The sequence below is a fragment of the Neofelis nebulosa genome, chromosome 5 (assembly GCF_028018385.1).
Source record: "Neofelis nebulosa isolate mNeoNeb1 chromosome 5, mNeoNeb1.pri, whole genome shotgun sequence".
NCBI classification, from domain to species: domain Eukaryota; kingdom Metazoa; phylum Chordata; class Mammalia; order Carnivora; family Felidae; genus Neofelis; species Neofelis nebulosa.
The window spans coordinates 17,323,948-17,346,228 of record NC_080786.1 but is presented as its reverse complement, the minus strand read 5'-3'; the positions used below and the strand labels follow the sequence as shown (position 1 = coordinate 17,346,228).

At 40.2% G+C, this 22,281-nt stretch overlaps 1 protein-coding gene across 3 annotated transcripts in view; it reads left to right on the top strand.

Annotated features, from left to right (window-relative positions):
* Window positions 1-22,281, top strand: part of RARB (retinoic acid receptor beta) — a 681,957-nt gene that overhangs the window by 138,090 nt on the left and 521,586 nt on the right. For all 3 annotated transcript variants that reach the window (XR_009261697.1, XM_058729723.1, XM_058729722.1), the window contains exon 2: window positions 3,890-3,941. The gene's annotated coding sequence lies outside the window, so the exon portion shown is untranslated. The remainder of the gene's footprint in view (window positions 1-3,889; window positions 3,942-22,281) is intronic.

The window sequence follows — 22,281 nt, the reverse complement described above, 5'->3', positions numbered from 1 at the left end:
GAATAGGGATTGGCTTTTGATATCTTAGTTACTTTTCCCCCACTTAAAATGTAAAACAAAAATTTTTATCCCGGAGACTGAATTTTAAATCTTGAATCTCTTAGAAAACTCCTACGTAAATATCGGTACTAAAGTAGAGCCTCAATCTAGGTTGGCTTGCCTCACTGACAGAATTTGCCAGATAACTGAGTAGTTTTCCACTTCAGTTTTTGCTCTGAAGACTTGGCATGGGAAAGGCTTACTCATTCAGGGACCCTATGGGATGAGAGCAGCTTCAAAGGAAAAAGGAGGACTTCTTTTGTTTCAGTTTCTTGGTCTTGGAGTTATATTTGTGCTTGCTTTTATATTTTTAGAAGATGATGAACTGTTGTTTCAGACTCACTTGAGGAAGACTAGACCAAAAGATGGAGAAAGCGAAACTTTCAATTATTTTAAAAGAAACAGCATATCTTTACTATGGGCAGTACTTTCATTGTGGAGCTTGACCCATAGAGTCCTTGCAAAAGAGCTCTAATATGGAACCATGGCCTAGATAAGAGTGATTTCTATAGAATTGTTTAAAAAAGCCCGTTGCTTGTGCTACTAATTGCTTTGGAAGCCTGTCTTTATAGGTGATAGAAACATCTACTTCTGAAGAATAAGGATTCTATATATTTGTTTCTGAATTAAGCTGTTTCTCTCTTGATAGCCCCCAAACTAATGCTTTATCATGCACTTCCACTTTGCTCAGGTTGTAAAAAATGGCGTTCAGCGTGAACTTCCTGCCCATTAACTTTCGCCTAAATGGCACTAGGGTGCCATTTGGTTAATTATATTTGGAGTTCAAAGTTTTGATTAGGGCTGATTTATCAGCTGTAATCTTTTAAAGGCATAAAATTAAATAATGGGCAGTACATGTAGAGAAGATTAACTTTCCCTAAATCATCAAGATGGATCGTCTTGTTTTTCACAAATCTACTGGATGTTGATATAGTATACTTGCTTTTGTGTGTTAGGTTGCATAAGCTCCGACTGGTGAAACTCGGGGGATATTTTGCCAGCCCGTGGGTCACAGGAACAAACCAAACCAATCTAAGGACTTTTGATTTTAAGATGTTCTAAAGCCTAAGTAGTTGTGTCCTTTTATTTGGTCCCATTGAACTATCTAATGAGATCTGTGCTAAATGAAGCGAAAAGATAAAACTCTGGAACTCATGGAGCTTGGATGCGCACATCAAAACCAAGTAACAGGCACACAAGCACAGTTGTTATAATTTGTTCTGAAAAAGAGGAAGCAAACATAAAACTTAGGAATTAAAGACCAGGTGTCCTAAGATAGAGAATGAGATGGGTGTGAAGGGGTAGATGATGTTATTTTTATTTTCTTTGTTACCCATCGTCGCTAGTTTTAATTTTCTTCAGTACAAAGAGAAATGAGCAGTTGTGCAATAGATCAACATTAGATTCAGCGAAAAGGAAATACGTGCAGAATCATTGAAATGACTAATTCCTTAAAGGTCTCTGTTACGTGGCTAGGCATAATCTAGACATGATAGTTTACTGCTTCTAAATAATTTTTACAATGAATATGTGATCAGTGCAATAATCTTGAAAAGTACCAAAAGATCCACCTGTAATTCTTTGACCAAGAGGTAACCAGTATTCACATTTTGGCAGATAACTGCTCAATCACTTTCTAACATATGTGTAAATGTTTATATGTAAGTATTTAAAAGAAAAAAAAAAAGGTAGACCTCACACCCAGCACAGAGCTCAACATGGGGCTTGAAGTCACAATCTCAGGATTAACACCAGAGCTGAGATCAAGAGTTCAAGCCTTGGGGCGCCTGGGTAGCTCAGTTGGCTAAGCATCTGACTTTGGCTCAGGTCATTATCTCCAGGTTCCTGGGTTCAAGCCTGGAGCCTGCTTCATACTCTGTGTCTCCCTCTCTCTCTCTCTGCCTCTACCCTGCTCACGCTCTTGTCTCTCTCTCCCAAAAATAAACACTAAAAAAAAAACACCAAAGAGTTGAAGCCTTGACCCACCGAGCCACCCAGGCACCCCCATAGGTATTTTTATAAGACATAGGATCCTACTATACACATTATTTTACAGCCATTTTCTACTTTTTAAAATGAACGTCCTCCCATGATCTTTTATGTTGCTTTACATTATAATTTCAATGTCTGTATTGTACTAAATTGCATCCTTGTATGTCTGTTGCCTTCACCAAGCCACTATTTATGTACATTTAAGTTTCCAGATTTTTGCTTCTGTAAGTGGGATTCCTATGTTTTCCTTTTAATTATTTCCTCAGGGCACACTCATAAAAGTGAAATGTGTTGGTTAAACTCTTAAGGCTTTGGATACATGGTTAACAATATCCCCTCAAAAGAACATACTGATGTATACACTTTGACTAGCGAGGAAACATGTCCCCCCTCTCCATATGTCACTTTAAGTACGTTCCTGTGTTGATGTTTAATTTTTGTCATTTTAACAGTCATAACAGGACTATAAAAATGATTACTTTTATGTGAAATTTAAATATATGTTTAATGATTTAGGATTTGTAATGTTGTTTTAAAATAAAACTAGAAACGAAATCTAATTTAGAGGAAATGGGAACTTCTGGGATTGGAGCGTTCTGAGGACAAAGTTCAAGGTGATGCTGTTGACAAAAGCAAGTCAACAATATTACAAATAAGAACAGAAATATAATGGGAACAAAAAAGTCCTATTTAAAGAGAATGGACTTGAAATCAGGGTAGAGAATCTTTATCCCCAAGAATCCTAATTTGCTGTAATCTGATGAGAAATTTATTATTTTTTTTAAGTTTGTTTATTTTGACAGAGAGAGAGGTCAGGGGAGGGGTGGTGGGGGGGTGGGTTGACACGGGGGAGAAAGAGAATCCCAAGCAGGCTCCACACCATCAGCATGGAGCCTGACCTGGGACTCAAACTCAGGAATCATGAGGTCACGACCTAAGCCGAAACCAAGAGTCTGGAGTGTAACTGACTGAGCCACCCAGGCACCCCAGATGTTTATTCTTTTTAATGTTTATTCCTATATCTCTCAGAGAGGGAGAGTGGGAAGGAGAAAGAGAAAGGAAGGAAGGAAGGAAGAGAGGAAGGAAGGAAGGAAGGAAGGAAGGAAGGAAGGAAGGAAGGAAGGAAGGAAGGAAGGAAAGGGAGGGAGAAAGGAAGGGAGGGAGAAAGGAAGGAAGAGAGAAAGGAAGGAAGAATCCCAAGCAAGCTCTGTGATGGTAGCACAGAGCCTGGAGCCCGACCCAGGGCTCAAGCTCAGAAAGAGTGAGATCATGAGCCGAAATCAAGAGTTGGATGCTTAACCGACTGAGCCCCCCAGGTGCCCCAAAATGTACTTTTAGATGGAATTACGAAAGCGTGATGATGGTATCAGGGTGCCTGCGTAGCCCATCGGTTAAGCATCCAACTCTGGATTTCGGCTCTGGTCACGATCTCACCAGCCCCGTGTCGGGCTCTGTGCTGACAGCTCAGAGCCTGGAGGCTGCTTCAGATTCTGGGTCTCCGTCTGTCTCTGTCCTCCTCTCTCTACTCGTGCTTGCTCTCTCAAAAAGAAACCTTTTTAAAAAGTTTTTTTCAGAAAATATGATGGTATCTTAGATTACCTGTAACTTTTCTCTTTAAAGAGATTATAGTGGAACAATCTGAGAAGTGTGCATTATCTACGAAGACTATATTCTAATAGAAACAGTAAATGAAAAATTTTAAATTGTAGGCTCTCCAGCAGACACCTGTGCTTGTGACTGGCCATTATCAAAGTTAGAGGATACTAAGAAAATTTAATTTTCATATTAAGCACAGTGACAGGATGTTGGAATTCAATGGAATTTGAAAGCTTGTCTAACCCAGCTTCTTATTTTACAGATAAAATTGAGTACTGCAGAGATACTGTGATTCGCCCAAGGAGCCATACCTGGTAAGTAAAGAAAGAAGAAATAAACACATTTAAACAATAAACATGGGCATAGATAGAAGAGGACTAGATTTGAATTTCGATTATTTGCCGTGGGGAGAAAAGCAGAATTTTTGTAGTATGGGCATAGAGGAAGCATTAGGGCAAGGAAGAACTGACCAAATTTTCTGTTACCTCAAGTCAAAGACTTGTCGTTATGTCGATGCTCCGATAATTCACGTTTTCACATGTTTGCCAAAGATGGGTGGGCATGACTGTGCTCGAATGGTCCTGCGGTTTCTCAAAAGATGAACATCCTGGGCATGGAATTTTGCAATAAAGGAAACACTGTCGTTTAATTCGTAGTGATTTAAGAAGGTGGAAGATTTTTGAGAAGGGAAATCTAATTACAGTGAATCTGAAATTTCATCGACCCATCATTTCCTCTATTATTCATTATATTTTTAGGGAAGTTAAGAATGTATAAGGAAGATTAAAAAGAAACGTATGAAAGTATACAGGGGAAAAAATAAAGAATTGATGTAATGTTATTTAACTATAAATTTCTCATAATCGTATTTAAACTGAATCTTCAAGTGAACCTATTGGGTAAATTGAATTGGTTATTTTAAAACAGAATTCCTGTCGCAGTTCCAAGTAACTTCATTGCTTTTTCTAATTCATTTGGAATTTAATGAATTTTTAATGACTTACTACCTCTTCTTCTTCTCTATTTGGTGGAGTTATTAAATGCATTTCCTAATGACCTTAATAACTTTGTTTTCTTCTCTATTTGGTGTAGTTACACATTCTAATTGAAAACCTTAAGATTTGAATACAGCTTTCTTCTATTTTATTTTGTTGTTGGTTTTTCTTAGTTAGGAGCTGGCTTCTTCCGACTAAATTTAAACATTAACTGGAATAATTCTGATAATGTTGCAACTTAACACCAATATATTGATCTTTCATATTATATTCCAGAGAACAAGGCATTTTGTACGAATTAAATACTATTACTAATGATTATGGCTTACAATGTTGAGGAAAAAGTTAAATGACTCAAGCTGATAAAATGTTCCTTTATGAGAATAAGTATGTGAAAGTGTCAAACATTTTAGAAAATGAAGAACTTCTCCAGCTTGATCATCTCCGTACACATTATAATGAAGCTTAAGTAACGAAAAAATTTTGGCACGAGCTTAGAAATGAAGGAGGTAAGTGAGCAGAATAGAGCCCAGAATGAAATCTAAATATAGGAATTCATTGTAGGAGCGAAGGGACATCTCAACATGGAGAAACAATGGCAGAGTCCAGAAGCAGTGAAGAGAAAAGCAGACAGCATAAAAGTATAAAATATCATTATGGCAAAAGACAAAGCTAAAGTATTTTTGTCAACAAATAGGGAACATATACGTGTAGACATAGCCTACAATAGGATCAGCAATTCAGTGGGAAAATAGACAAATGATATGAATTGGATATTCCTAAAAGAAATACCGATGGCCACTAAACAAAATTAAAGAAGTATGTAAGTGTATTAACACTTAAATACATATAAAAATTATTTTGTGTTTTAGACTGGCCAAATGTATGCTTGGTAACCTTAATAATTGGGAAGACCATAGGGCTCTCTTCCACTGTCTTTCATTGTAGGTGGAAGTATAAAGTGAAATAACTTTTCTTGGAGTGAAATTGACTTCTATCCATTCAAATTCCAGTCATAGGCATCCTATGACCCAACTGCCTAATTTCTTAGAAAATTACTCTTAGAGATTTCTGACGTTCATAAGGTACATGTTCAAGATGTTCCTTGTGGTTTGTTTGTAATAGAAAAAAACAGAGTGGTTAAATACATCATGGTGCCTCAATATAATGAAATAATCTGTAGCTTTTATTAAAATGCAGTAAATTGGGACACCTGCATGGCTCAGTTGGTTAAGTGTCTGACTCTAGATTTTTCCTTGGGTCATGATCTCACAGTTCGAGCCCTGAATCAAGCTGTCTGCTGCCAGTGTGGGACCTGCTTGGGATTCTCTCTCTCTCTCAATCTCTCTCTCTCTCAATCTCTCTCTCTCTCTGTCTCTCTCTGTCTCTCTCTCTCTCTCTCTCTCTCTCCCTCTGCCTCTCCCCAGCTTGCTCGCTTGTTCTCTCTCTCGATGTAAATAAATAAACTTTAAAAAGAATAATAAAATGCAGTAAATCTATGTCAGATGACATGGAAATATGTTGATGGTGAGAAATGCAAGTTATATACATAGCATAATCTTATTTTGTTAAAATAATATCCTATAGTTTTAAAGATACTTGTCTCTGGGTATGGAATTGGAGAAGTGAGTGGGTCAATCATTCATTCAGACCTTCATGCATAGTTGACACCCAATGTTATATTAGTGTCAGGTGTACAATTCAGTGATGTGACAAGTTTATACTATGTTCACCAGAAGCATAGCTCTCTCTATCCCATTATATCACTATTGGAACAACATTGACTACAATCCTCATGCTGTGCTTTTTATTTCTGTGACTTACTCGTTCCATCATGAAGGCCTACTGTATTTCCCTCTCCCCTTCGTTCATTTTGCCCAACCTCCACTCCTGTTGGCAACCATAAGTTTGTTCTTTGTATTTAGAGTTCTGATTCTGCTTTTTGTACTTTTTTTTTTTTTTTTTAGATTTCATTAATGAGTAGAACCAAATGGTATTTGTCTTTCTCGGTCTTATTTCACTTAGGATGATAACCTTTAGGCCCATCCATGTTGTCTCAGATGGCACGATCACATCCTTTTCTATGCCTGTCTAATATTTGATTGTATGTGTATGTACCACATTTTCCTTATTCATCTATATTGGCAAAAAAAAAACAAAAAACAAAAAAACCTGTCACTATTTTTAGACAACGTGATACTACACATAGGAAATCCTGAGGATTCTACCAAAAACCTATTAGAGGTAAAAAATTCATTAAAGTGGCAGGATGCAAATGCAATACCCAGAAATGGGTAGAGTTTCCATATACTCAAAAAAAAAAAAAAAAAAGTCACAGAAGGAGAAATGTAAAAGCAATCTACGTATCCAATGCAATCCCTATCAAAATACCAACAGCATGCTTTTGCAAACCTGGAACAAATAACAGTAAAATTTATATAGAACCACAAAGATCCCAAATAGCCAAAGCAATTCTGAGAAGGAAGAACAAAGCTGGAGGCGTCCCAATTCCAGGTTTCTAGGTGCGAGCCAAGCTGTAGTAATCAAAACAGTGTGGTACTGACACAAAATAGACACATAGGTCAACGGAACAGGATAGAGACACAGGATATACAGGAAAAGACCCTCACATAATCACTTGATCTATGACAAAGCCAAGAATGTAGAATAGAGAAAGGCTGTCTTTTCAATAAATAGTGTTAGGAAAACTGGACAGTATGTAGAGGAATGAAACCGGGCTTTTGAATACCACACGTAAAAATAAACTCAAAACGGATTAAAAACCTAAAAGTGAGGCCTGAAACCACAAAATTGCGGAAGAGAAGACAGGAACAATTTCTCTGTCATCAGCCATAGCACCCTTTTTCTAGATACGTTCCCTAAGGCAAGGGAAACAAAAGCAAAAACTTATTGGGACTACCTCAAAGTAGAAAGCTTTTTCACAGCAAAGGAAACCATCAACAAAACAAAAAGACAACCTAATGAATAGGAGAAGATATTTGCAAATGATGCATCTGATAAGGGGTTAATATCCAAAATATATAAAGATCGCACACAACACCAAAAAAAACAAACACTGTAGGGCACCTGGGTGGCCCAGTCGGTTAAGCATCCAACTTTGCCTCAGGTCATGATCTCCCGTTTCCTGAGTTTGAGCCTGGCATCGGGCTCTGTGCTGATAGCTGAGAGCCTGGATCCTGCTTCACAGTCTGTGTCTCCCTCTCTCTGCCCCTCCCCTGCTCGCACGTGAGTGCTCGCTCGCTGTCTCTCTCTCTCTCTCTCTCTCTCTCTCTCTCAAAAATAAACATTAAAAAAAAAGGGGGGGGCAAACTATCTGATTAAAAAATGGGCAGAGGACCTGAATAAACATTTTTCCAAAGAAGACCTCCAGATGGCCAACAGACACATGAAAAGATGCTCAACATCATTCACCATCAGGGAAATAAAAGTCAAAACTTCAATGAGATATCACCTCATGCTTGTTAGTTAAAGATAAGAAACCAGTGTTGGCGAGGATGTGGAGAAAAAGGGGCCCTGTTCGCTGTTGATGGGAATGTAAATTGGTACAGCCACTGTAGAAAACAGTATGGGGGTTCTTCAAAAATATTTTTAAAAATAGAAATAGCATATGATGCAGTAATTCCACTATTGAATATTTACCCAGGGAAAATGAAAAAACTAACTCAAAAAGATACATGCACCCCTATGTTTATTGCAGCATTCTTTGAAATAGTAACCTATGTGTCCATCAATAGGGTACTATCTTATAATCTGTTTTTAATATGCTTTCTGATTAAAGGTGCTTTTTAATTTGTTACAGTTTTCAAATGAAATATAGAATTAGCATATAAGCATAGAGAATAACGAAAGACTGAGAGAACAAAAAAATAATAGCCGTGGAATCCATCTTATTGTGGTAAGTCACTGCGAAATTACGTCTTGACGTATAACTTAAAATGAAGTAGTAATTAAGAATGCATACCTTCCAAAAATTCCGCTCTTGGATATATACCCAAGAAAAATGAAATATGCCTGTACAAAGCCTCCATACACATGTTTATGGCATCATCGTTCATGGTAGCAAAATAGGGAAACAACTCAGGTTTTCACCAATGGTGAATGGATAAATAAAATGTGGTATCTCCATACAATGAAATACTACAGTAATAAGAAGTGAAGTGCCAATGCATGCTGTAACCTTAATAAACCTTGAAAACACTGTTGCACGAAAGAAGCCAGTCACGACAGACCCACGATTTCAGTTATGTGAAACGTTTAAAACATGTAAATCTACAGACAGCAAGCAGATTATTGGCTACCGGACACTGGTGATGGAAAGATTCAGATAAGGAGTTGTTGCTAATGTGTATGGGGTTTCTTTCTGGAGACAGAGAATTGTTGTAAGAGTAGGTCATGGTGATGACCACACAACTCTGAATGTATTAGAAACATTGAATTGTGTACTTCAAATACGTGAAGTGTGTGGTCTGAAAGTTATCTTCAGATTTTTTTTTTTTTTTTTTTTTTTAGTATGTAACTTTCCTTTGGCGTTTTAGTCAATAAGACGAGAAGCGTGTAAATGAGGACAATTTCCGAGATCATTTCCTAGACAGAAGTGAAGATTAAGAATAATAATGGATTTCAGTAATCCGAAGTCGAGTCTGGAAGGTTAACCTTCTCAGCCGCTGAGATCTATGCTGGCGGGTGTGGCCAGGGATGATTTAAATCCCACAGTGAGGAAAGTTTTTTTTGTTGTTTGTTTGTTTGTTTGTTTTTAATGTTTATTTTTTGAGAGAGAGCGAGCAAGCAGTGGAGGTGCAGAGAGAGCAGCAAACAGAGGGTGGCGAGCTTGATGCGGAACTCGAACTCCCGAACCGTGAGATCATAATTTAAGTTGATCTCGTTGATCTCACTGAGCCAGCCAGGTGCCCTGAAAGTATTATTTTTTTTTTAAGTTTATTTATTTATTTTGAGACAGAGCACTAGGTTGGGGGACGAAAGAGAGAGGACAAAAGAGAATCCCAAGCTGGCTGTGTGCTGTCTTTCAGAGACCAACACAGCGCTCGATCCCGCAAATCGGGAGATCATGCCCTGAGCCGAAATCAAGAGTTGAACACATAAACTGACTGAACGGCCCAGGTGCCCCGTGAGGACAGTATTTTTATGCCCATTTCACTTCTCCTTCAAACTTGAGATTCTTCTGCTGCGAGAGGCTTTTTGATGGCATTTCCTCTTTTGTAACCCTTCTTTTTTTTTTTTTTTTTTAATTTTTTTTTTCAACGTTTTTTATTTATTTTTGGGACAGAGAGAGACAGAGCATGAACGGGGGAGGGGCAGAGAGAGAGGGAGACACAGAATCGGAAACAGGCTCCAGGCTCCGAGCCATCAGCCCAGAGCCTGACGCGGGGCTCGAACTCACGGACCGCGAGATCGTGACCTGGCTGAAGTCGGACGCTTAACCGACTGCGCCACCCAGGCGCCCCTTTGTAACCCTTCTTAACAAAGATCAGTCCTGAGTCTCAGAGCTAAGCTCAGGCCATGCTATCTAACCAGGACTCATTTAAATGGTTTCCATCCTTTTCATAGTTTATCTTCTACCTGAGGTCATTGAAGCTGATACGTGGCTTGCGGATTATTATAACTTACCCACTTTAGATTTATGCAGCTAAAAAACAAGTGTGGGAACCTAAATGGAAATAAGAAGAATGAAAGTTGTCGGCCAATCAAAATTCAAGCTAGTGCAACCTGCTTACCTATAGTCGAAGGAGCAATTTAAAGACTATAGCAGACATAAAATCTTGGAGCTTGAAGTGGCCTGTAGATGATTTAGTTCAACACCTTTGTTTTACCTCTTTGGTCTCACAGACCCTGGGAAGTTGGGCCTTGGACAGGCTCACATTTTCATACCCAGCTTCAAAATCAGAAGCACTGGTAACTACGAAGCAGTCTCAGAAGAAGGTGTATTTTGTGTGAGCCGAGCTGGTATTGACGACATTCCGTGATGCAACGTGCTCTATTAGGAAAGAGCTTCGTGACCAAATCCCAGATTACAGCCATCTTCCCATTTCTGGTTGCATTTGGGTGTTTGTGAACTTCTGTTGTCAGGGCAGCCACAGAGCTAGAGAAGGGGGGAATTATCAGAGGCAGGGGGGAGGAGAGGTAGGCCTCTCTTGCCTTTTCGTAAATGCCAAAGCTAATTTCAATGATTGCTTTAGCGATATAATGATAACCAAGATTAAAGCAAGCAGGAATCCACTTTAAGATATGAGAGCTGGAATTTTAGATTTCATTATAAGATTGGCATTTCAACCAAATAGTAATATAATGGCGATGGATTTCCATTTTTTCTCCATTTCTGTTGAAATATTATCTCATAAATATACTTTGATACAGAAGAGATCTCTCAATTTCATGAGAGCCCAAGAGCCCTGTTTTATTCTTATGCTGACTTATCTCTAAAATATCTTTTTGATATACAGCTTCAATATTCTTGCCAATGTCCATGACATCAGCAATCAAAAATGGCATCAGTTGTAGGTTTTTTCACATATAGTTGTAGGTTATCCAAAAAAAGGACTCCTGCTTAGCGCTCAAACATCTTTATAGTATTTTCGAGGGATGTTACGGTTCATGCGGCTAATTGTTCCAAGAGGAGAAAAAAAATACCATCCATGAAAGGAGGCAACTTTACCCAGTGCTATTCTAAAATGTGTACATAGGGCACATAAGGAGGGAACTAATACTTTTATGTATCAGTATTTTTTTTAGTTTTATTTATTTTGAGAGAGACCGAGTCCGTGCAAGTAGGGGAGGGGCAGAGAAGGAGGGTGAGAGAGAGAATCCCAAGTAGTCTCTGCACTGCCAACGACACAGCCCAATGTGGGGTTCAAAGCCACAAAGCCACAAGATCACGACCTGAGCCGAAACCCAGTCGGACACTTAACCGACTGAGCCGCCCAGGCGCCCCAGTGTCTTTTAAACCAGAGGAAAGGTGGTATTTGCCCAAATTCTGTTGAGAAGATGGAAGTTGTGAGAGCACACACCTGGAAAGGAGTAGAGTTCTGCATTTCTCTACCATGCTTACAGGTCCAAAAAGTGACCTGCAGACCACATCCACGTAGGCCTGCCTTCCCAGGCCTCAGAAATGAAATCTTTCACCCCCCGAGGTTGTTAGCTACACGGGTACCGACAAATGTCCCCATCAATGAGGATCATTTAGTTGGAGAACATAATAAATTGGTTAGGTACACTTGATTTGAAGTACTATTCTAAAATTTCATATTATTTTTAACTTTCTTCCCTTTTCTGGAGTTAATCCTACATTCTTGTTAAGTTTTTACTAGTATTTTAGTTATGAAAACCCCTTGGAAGGAATCGGAGGTTCATCTGGTTTGCATGTAATTCCTATGTATATCAGATACCACTTTAGAGAAACTGGCTTTCTGAAATACTGGCATTAAAGAACTAATTGTTGGCTTAATAACAAAGCTTTTCCTCTAGACGGTCCATTTAAAAAGAAAGCTGAATGCTTTCCTCTTCAAGGAATCTGTTAAACTACAGAAAAACCTAAATGAACCTTTGAAGTATGTAAGAAACACTTGTTAGGGTTGATAGTGTTACATTGATGAAAGCATCATACAGGTGTTTTCACTAGTTGTGCTACAAAGTCTGATCAATTTCTGTTGCTACACTCCTCATCATTTGACAACCATGGCCAAGGTACAGACATGAATGTGATTGTTCCAGCCAGAGCCTGAACAGAAATTCATGGCCACTTTCCTTATCATGGTAGGCAGAAACTGTAAGTCCCTCAAATAAATGGGGAGTTAGGCAATATTTGGTACTGTATCTCAGGATCTAGGGTGTGAATATCCTGTATAACTCTGCCGAACAAATGAAAAACAGTGCCAGAAAGGCTGGCTCATGGATGAAAGGCATTGGTGGTCTAACCCTGGAGGAAGAAGGAGCCACCCTTACTTGGTACAGCTCATGGTTTCACGCTTTAGCTTTTGAGATTGCTCTATAGAATCCCTCTCTTTTAACAATAAGGAAATGATTTGTTGAAGGAATAATGTTGAAGAGGACAAATTGGTACTGCTTTCATCTGTGATCCATTGACTAGTGCAGCAACGTGCCCTCCCTCCTTCGCCGAACACAAGCATGGGAAAGTCGGACGCTGCCGGCTATAGAATAAACATTTATTTTTTCCTGACTGACCCAAAGTTCCCTTATTACTGTGATGTCTAAAGGAGCTGCTGCCTTTTCATTGTAATGTGAGAGACATAATTTTCTTGCTGTTTTCCAAGGCTGTCAGATAATAGACAAATTGCCTTTGATAAAACATGCTTTCAATTTTTCCCATGCAATAATTCAATTTTCATTTTCATAAGGGATTGTTTATTTTGATGGCTTGAATTGGTTGACTAGGATGTCAGCGTCTAGTACTCATCAGTAAAGATTGTAGTCTGAGTTATAATTCAGGAGAGCGTATGTTACTAGGAAATTTATTATGTACAAATGCGTTTCTGTGTTTAATTCTTGAAAATCGGGAGTGACAACTCATTTGAGTAAATGATTTCTCTTGGCTCTGTTTCTCCCTAAAAGTCACTTGGAAACAAAGGCAATTTGTGCAAGTATTTATTGAAGAATTTGGGCAGTGCTGTTTATTAAAGAAAAATGGATTTGACTCCTAGTATCTCAACTCCTATACTTTCTGCTAGTAGTTCATGTTCCTCTTTTTAATTGCACTACTCTGTGTGTACACACTTATCTTTTTCTCTGGCCCTCTCAATACATAAAGCAGGTCTCAAAAGAGCTTTAATTAAAAAAAAAAAGTTAGTGTGTATATGTGTGTATATATATGTATGTGTGTGTGTCTATATATGTATATGTATCTATATACACACACACAGAAACATATATATATACACGTACAGTAGAAAATTTGGATATCAAAAAAATATTATCCATTAAATTCCATGTTTACTTCTTTGTCCTCATTGATCTCTCTCATAATTAAGAGATTAACATCTGGAAACTTCTGTTAACTGTCTTAGCTTGCCTGTCCAATCATGTATTCACTGTGCGAAGGCAGAGGAACCCAGCACCCGACTGCGATGCTGTGTCCCCTTCCCCCAAGCCCTGCCTTAATTCCAGTTGATAGCTGAGCAAACAGCGAACTCCTACCACATGCCGGATACTGTGCTAAACACCAAAGACACACAAGTAATTAATGCATAGGTCTTAACTGGCAGATAGAGACAGATGTGTACTCACTGAGGATGTGGCTAACCTTGAATGGGCATCTGGGAGAGGTAAGCATTTCACATAGGTTATAGAGAGAAAAGTCTGCCTGGAGAGATCATTTGCGTGTTCCTGGTGTATTAAAGGTAATTGAAACTGGAAGTTTAATTATATTCCCTGAAAGAGTATAGAGAAGAGAAGTAAGCACAGGTCCAAAACTTGGAGACGTTTAATGGTTGGCAAGAGGAGGTGACCTTGCGAAAGATTGAAAAGAGACAGAAGGAGTTAGGAAACCAGAAAACATGGTATCCGGCGGGCCCAAGGAAAGAATGTTTCAAGATGGAGGAAGTAGTAATAAGGTCTGAAATATGATCATTAGGTTTAGCCACATGAATGTTCTCGATGACACCGATGAGAGCGGTTACGTGGTGAGGTGTTACCCAGAGAGCAGACAGAAGTAAACGCAAAAGTGTTAGCAGTATCATTGAAGGCCTATCACGTTTTAACATGTTGATGTAATTATTTGGTGCAGGGTTCCGATGTTTCCGTTCTTTAAAATGTGAGCTCCTCATGTGCGTTGACTGTCTTGCCTCTGATAGCCCTAGTCCTAGTGCTGTACCTGTCCTGTAGAAAGTGTTCAGTAAATACTTGATGAATAAATCTTCTTTCCCTTACCTGCTTCTCCTGTGCTTTCTCTACCATTTCCTTTTCCTGCATTTGAGGGGTTGCTAGGTTTTATCAGTTCTTCTGCAACAGCTCTCCAGGTCAGTTTGTGGCTGGTTGCAGATGAACTCTTGTTCCTCTAAGAAATTAAATCTTCAGTTAAGAATTAAATTACAACATACATAAAATCCCTCTCCTTCCACTCTGTGTATCTCCTTCTTCCCCTGTCTCCCCTCGCCCTCTGTGTGAGTGTATGTAACTCCTCCCTCCCTCTCAACTGCTCTTCGTCCCTCGGTATCCTTTGCCTTTTAAAAGAAAAATTTTTTTTCGTGTTTATTTATTTCTGAGAGAGAGAGAGAGAGAGAGAGAGAATGTGAGTAGGGGAGGGGCAGAGAGAGAGGGAGACACAGAATCTGAAGCAGGCTCCAGGCTGTCAGCACAGAGCCCGACACGGGGCTTGAACCCAGGAGCCGTGAGATCATGACCTGAGCCGAAGTCGCAGGCTTAACCGACCGAGCCACCCAGGCGCCCCTCCTTTGCCTCTTTGTAAGTATTTATATTCCATCTTGACCCAGAACACATAGAAGTAAGGAAGAATCTCTAATGACTACGCTTGTCCCACGAAGAGATATTTGAAAGCTCCTTTGAGAACCACAATAGATTGACATGAAAACTGGAACAAATCGTAAAGGGGCAAAATCACTTAGGTTCGATAAAAAGCCATAGATTATCAAATGATGAAGATTCCGTGAGTCTGCCTACGTCCCCTTTGGTTAATGACGCCAAGAGAAAACAGAAGTTAGGAAATGGGAATATTAGCTACTGTTCTCTCTGTCCCACCCATGACGATGTTTTAATCCTTAGACGCCCATTAACTAAAAGGATTTGACTGAGCTTCTGTGTCTTGTGGTGCGGTCCCTCAGTGCAGAGCGCTGCCTGGCTGCTGAAGGCTGAATCTGATTGAGGCAAGAAGGACCATCTATAATGGCACCCGCCTTTACCTTCTGTAATGCTCAGGGGAGGAGCAGCTTATCTTCAGGATGGCCAATTCTTTATGGTTAGTATCAGAAATGAGCCTATCAATCAGCCACATGAGACTTTTAAAGGGGCACCAGGGCCATAAACTTTATGAAAAAGGCCAAAGATTGCATTCAGCCCTCCAGCAGATACACACTTACCTTAAACCCAGTTCGGGGCTGGAAGATTACATCTTCTTTTTAAAAAAACAACAAAACAAAACAAAAAACCCTTACGAAGTCAACACCCCCCCCCACACTTACCGAGGCGTTTAGAAGCTGAGAGGTAAGAGATAGCAGTTGTCCAGTTGTCCAACAAATCTTCCCTCCTACAGCAGCACAAAGGACAGAAGAAGAATGGCAAAGAAAGAAATGGCAGAGAGGAAGGAAAGAAATTGGGCTGGGAGGGGAAGAAAAAAGAAGACTAGAGGGAGATGTTTCTGGAGTCTGTAAATACTTGCCTGTTTATGAGATGAACTCATTGAGGGGACTTGAAAAATCTCATTGATTTATTCACTGTAGGCAGAAGTTAGAGAAAATCTCATTTTCATGAGCTTCCCTTCCTATCACTCAGTTCCCTGGTGACACAGAAAGTAAACCTTTTCTGAGGGTTCTCCCAGACAGGTTGACATTTTGTTGAATTAACTGGCATATATTGTACCAAATTTATATGCTGCATCTTTCCACCCAAGCAAGGAATGATTTTATATTGAAGAGGGTTTTTCGGGCACCGAGAGAACTCTGGAAACGTTCTAGGGTGATCTTGCTTCTGAAGGCTAGCTGTCTGCCTCAAAAATCTCCCCCATGTCTCACTGCCTCCCCGCCTGGATATAAATGGTGAGGGCATTCTAAATCTCAGCGGAATTACTCTCTGACACCCGAGATCGGTCCCCTGAGGTTCCCTGTGTGTGCACTGTCATAATGTTTTATCTGGTAGATATCAGGAACATCTGAAATATTTGGAAAAAGGTGTAAGGAGGGAATGTTAGATGAATGAAGCATCATATTGCTGGCACAGCTGGGTCTGTTTTGATCCCAGTGGCAAATATTCCATCTATAAATGCTGAGCCAAAAACGAACAGTCTGTGTTTTGGTGTGTCTATTTAAGAAGCATATGCTACCCAATGACTGATACGAATGACTCTGTGAGGCAGAGTTGTGTCCATAGTTTCCTAGGGCTGCTGGAATGAAGCTACGTGAAGGGGGTGGCTTAAAACAACAAGTGTATCCTCTCTCCGTTCTAGAGGCTAGAGGTCTGGAATCAAGGTGTCTGTAGGCGGGGGGAGGATGGGGATAGAGTCTCTACCTTTCCTATCACCCTGCAGTTTCCCTTTCTGTCTTCACGTGGCTGCCATCTTATACGACAACAATCCTATTCTTATGTCACTATGATTTTAAGGTAATTATATCCGCAGTAATTCTATTTCCAAATAAGATCACATTCAGTGATTAGCACTTTATCCCCTCCCTTTTTTTTTTTTTTTTTGAGGGGCAGGGACATAATTTAATCTGTATCAGCGACAACAAGAGATGTTTGTTTGCAGTCTTAATCAAATACACTTAGACGTATTTCTGATTTAATATAATATACGCTTAACTAGAAACCATTGGTATCAAAGATTGTCCTAGGTGCTGTTTGAGTTATAGGAGGTGATCAATATAAGACCCCTTCCCTGCCCCACAAAACCTCTAGGTACCTGAAAATAGCAGTATCACATTATTATTTTTAAAATTTTTTTTAATTTACATCCAAATTAGCTAGCATACAGTACAACAGTGATTTCAGGAGGAGATTCCTTGGTGTCCCTTCCCCATTTAGCCCATCCCCCTCCCACACCCCCTCTAGTAACCCTCTGTTTGTTCTCTATATTGAAGAGTCTCTTAAGTTTTTCCCCCCCTCCCTGTTTTTATATATTATTTTTGCTTCCCTGCCCTTATTTTCATCTGTTCTGTGTCTTAAAGTCCTCATATGAGTGAAGTCCTATGATAATTGTCTTTCTCTGACTAATTTCACTTAGCATAATCCCCTTCAGTTCCATCCACGTAGTTGCAAATGGCGAGATTTCATTCCTTTTGATTGCCAAGTGATACTCCGTTGTGTGTGTGTGTGTCTATATATATCTATAGATATCTATATATAGATATCTATAGATATATATAGACACAGACACATACACACCACATCTTCTTTATCCATTCATCCATTTGGGCTCTTTCCATACTTTGGCTATTGTCGATAGTGCTGCTATAAACATCGGGGTGCATGTGCCCCTTCAAAACAGCACAACTGTATCCCTTGGATAAATGCCTAGTAGTGCAGTTGCTGGGTCATAGGGTAGTTCTATTTGTCATTTTTTGAGGAACCTCCATACTGTTTTCCAGAGTGGCTGCACTAGTTTGCGTTCCCACCAGCAGTGCGAAAGAGATCCTCTTTCTCCGCATCCTCGCCAACATCTGTTGCTGCCTGAGTTGTTAATGTTAGCCATTCTGACAGGTGTGAGGTGGTATCTCATTGTGGTTTTGATTTTTATTTCCCTGATGATGAGTGATGTTGGGCATTTTTTCATGTGTCCGTTGGCCATCTGGATGTCTTCTTTGGAGAAGCATCTATTCATGTCTTTTGCCCATTTCTTCACTGGATTATTTGTTTTTTGGGTGTTGAGTTTGATAAGGTCTTTATAGATTTTGGATACTACCCCTTTGTCTGATATGTTGTTTGCAAATATCTTCTCCCATTCTGTCGGTTGCCTTTTAGTTTTGCTGATCGTTTGCTTCGCTGTGCAGCAGCTTTTTATTTTGATGAGGTCCCAATAGTTCACGTTTGCTTTTGTTTCCTTTGCCTCCGGATTCATGTTGAGTGAGAAGTTGCTGTGGCCAAGATCAAAGAGGTTTTTGCCTGCTTTCTCCTCGAGGATTTTGATGGCTTCCTGTCTTACATTGAGGTCTTTCATCCATTTTGAGTTTGTTTTTATGTATGGTGTAAGAAAGTGGTCCAGGTTCATTCTTCTGCATGTCGCTGTCCAGTTTTCCCAGCACCACTTGCTGAAGAGACTGTCTTCATTCCATTGGATATTCTTTCCTGCTTTGTCGAAGATTAGTTGGCCATACATTTGTGGGTCCATTTCTAGGTTCTCTATTGTGTTCCATCGATCTGAGTGTCTGTTTTTGTGCCATCACATTATTATTTTTTTAAGTTTATTTATTTTGAGAGAACGAAGGGGAGAGGGGAAGAGACGGAGGGAGACAGCAGATCTAAAGCAGGCTCTGTGCTGACAGCAGAGGGCCTAATGTGGGGCTTGAACCCATGAACCATGAGATCATGGCCTGAGCAGAAGTTCAGATGCTTAATCGACTGAGCCACCCAGGCACCCCAGCAGTATTCCATTATTAAATGGGTTTCAGATATATGCAAATTTTAGCAGTGATAATATACAAGACACAAAGGGCACAGTAGTGACTATTAACAGTCGCTAATATTTATATAGTACAAAAGTATCTGCGGGGCGCAATTCTAAGTGGTTTACGTTCGCTTACTGCTCATGACAGTCTTGTGTGGTGAGTACGAATCAGGTCAAGCCCTTTTCTCAGGGAACTTCTATTCTCGCGGTTTGTTTTCTAGTCCTTGTGGGTCTGAGTGGTTTCATTTGTATGAGATAAAATGAACTTTGTGATCTTTTCCTGCATGTCTAATGCACTGGTACTGTTGTCTCCATTTCTTTGTTGCTGTGCTTTTGGGGAGGTGCGGGCACCAGAGGGTTTTAGCGTTTAAAACATAGGTAGAGGGGCACCTGGGGGGCTCAGTCTGTGAAGTGTCTGACTTCAGCTCAGGTTATAATCTCACAGACCATGACTTTGAGCCCCATGTCAGGCTCTGTGCTGACAGCTCAGACCCTGGAGCCCACTTCGTGTCTCTACCCCTCTCCTGCTCACATTCTGTCTCTCTCAAAAATAAATAAACATTAAGATTTTTTTTTAAATAAAGAAAACATAGCTGGCATGGCTTTCACTCGAGATGTTCCTTTGCCTTGGGCTGCTGAGTTGACATTTACCAGACTGAACAGACCATGTTTGTTTGAGGTCTTGAGTGCCACTGACAGAAACGAGTACAAAATACGGTCGCTAAAATAGAAGATGACCATCTGAAAGTAAGCTCCATGACCACTAGAGTTTCTCTGTTCACTGCCATTTCTGTAGTGACTAAAAGAGTAGCGGGCCCGTTAGAAGATGTTCACTAAATATTTGTGGAACGAATGGATGATGGTAATTAGCAGGCATTTCAGACCCAAAGCTTAAATCATGCCACGGAAAACAGAGGGTGTTACTGGCTTTTAGTAGTCACCAACAAAATGTCAGCTGTGAAATTAACATTATATATTACGCTCCTTTGGATAACTGATTTGAAACTTTGCTGAAACAAAACCACCCCAGAAGTCCAGCAATATTTCTTTCCCAGACACCCCAGCCAACACTTAATAATCCAAATATTTGGTCTGACCTGCGTGGTTGGTTTGTATGGCATTCCTTCTTTAAACTCCTTCACACCAAAGAAGGAAAATGTGAACCGGAAGCTCCTTTGCAACCCTAGTTCTGTCGCTTCCCCTCCAGACCATAGGTTATTTTCTTTTTGATGGCAGTATAATCAGTTGCCTTCGAAGGCCAATAACGAATTATGAGATGCTGATGTCTGGCATGATTAAAAAGGCAAAAGGTGCAAATGGGAAAATATTTAGAGTAGAAACCAGTCTTCCAGTACAAGGAGAGACTGTGCTGAAAATCACTTTGGAGCCTAAGGAGATGAGTAAATGCAATGGTGGGACATTTGGGTAAAAAGCCAAACAAAAACAAATTCCCAGAGACGCTTGGGAGCTATCCACATGATGTCTCAAATCCTTTTGGAATCTGCCGTTTTCAGGATAGATCACGCCATGAGTAACATATACTATTTGGAAAACACAAGTGGAGAACAAGCTGTCTCTTACCTTGCCCTGGAAATGCTCTCCTTTTGAAAAATTCTTGTTACTGAGGTGTCTGGGTGGCTCAGCTGGTTTCGCGTTTGATTCTTGGTTTCGGCTCAGGTCCTTGATGTCCCGGTTCGTCGGTTTGAGCCCTGAGTCAAGGCCATGTGCTGACAGAGCAGCACCTGCTTGGTATTCTCTCTCTCCCTCCCTCTGCCCCTCCCCTGCTTGTGTGTGGGCACGCACGCTCTCACTCTCGGTGTCTGTCTGTCTCTCTCTCTCTCTCTCTTGCTCTCAAACTTAAAAAAAAAATCTTGTTTCTGTGTTTACCTTTGCTGCTAGAAGGTTGCGTGATACTTATGTGCCAAATGGCCCCTGTGGCACTTCCCCAGTGCCCCCCTCCCATGGTACAGGTTACAAACTAAAATATGCTTAATTTTACATTTTAGAAAAATCGCTTTTTGTTTTCATTGACACATTTTTAATCACACATCTGGCCAGTTTATTATATTACCTCAGAACTGCCAGTTGTTGGCTTGAGCCTAAAAACATCTGAAATAGGAAATAAGGAAAGATCCCATTCAGAAGTAAGGAGCCCTTTCTGGGCAGCACGTGTGAACTACCTCAGTGATAATGTTGTATAACATCCCAAGATTCCTCTATTAACAGGATTATGGATTTGCAGATGCAGAAAAAAAAATTGGGGGCAAATACGATTTGGATGCCAAGATAATGATATAGGCACCTTCTTTTTTCCTTGAAGTTGAGCAAAGATACCACCTCTAGGAGCTAAGAGGGGGATTTCGTACTACACTGACCTATTTTTTCCCCTGCCGCTTAAATGCTGGCATTCCTTTCTCCCAAAAGAGTAGTAGGGACATCTCAGTGACTGAGGTTCTCCAGGACAAGAGGTCCAAAGTCAAATATTGGCAGGAGCCAGGCGAGTGATAACCACGTGAGGAATGATTTGGGGGGAAATAAATAAGAATGCCAGAGTCCTAATGAAGCAGAGAATGTTTATTCCTTATAAGGGGATAGTAGGATTGATGTTACGTAAGAATGTGGCCCTGGGTTGCCAGGATGTGCTGCCATTTCTCCCTGTCCTCTCCCTTTGTGTGTGTGTCATTCAAGTTTAAAATGCCATGCAGGGGGCGCCTGGGTGGCGCAGTCGGTTAAGCGTCCGACTTCAGCCAGGTCACGATCTCGCGGTCCGTGAGTTCGAGCCCTGCGTCAGGCTCTGGGCTGATGGCTCGGAGCCTGGAGCCTGTTTCCGATTCTGTGTCTCCCTCTCTCTCTGCCCCTCCCCCGTTCATGCTTTGTCTCTCTCTGTCCCAAAAATAAATAAAAAAAAAAACGTTGAAAAAAAAAAAAATTTAAAAAAAATAAAAATAAAAAAAAAATAAATAAATAAAATGCCATGCAGGACATCAGTTTGTGATCACTGCTTCAGGATGTGTCCCAAGGTATCCCCTCAGAACACTACTTCTAAAAGAAAGTGGACACCATTCAAAATAGGTTCCCTGGGCCTAACAGTTTGAAAAACAGTGGGTTAAACAGTTATTGGCTTTCTTGACTGCAGGGCTTCTCAGAACCTTAAATAAATTACGTACGGAGTAAACCTCCGAGAGGAAGTTCAGGGTACCAGTCATTTCCCAAACCCATCTGACCTTTGGACCCCCTTGCCGTGGATACTTCATCAAAGTACTTTGAAAGACTATGCAGTAATTTACTTTGCAGTAAATAATGTGAGTGTAATTCCTGTAAGTGAAAATCCAAGGGGGA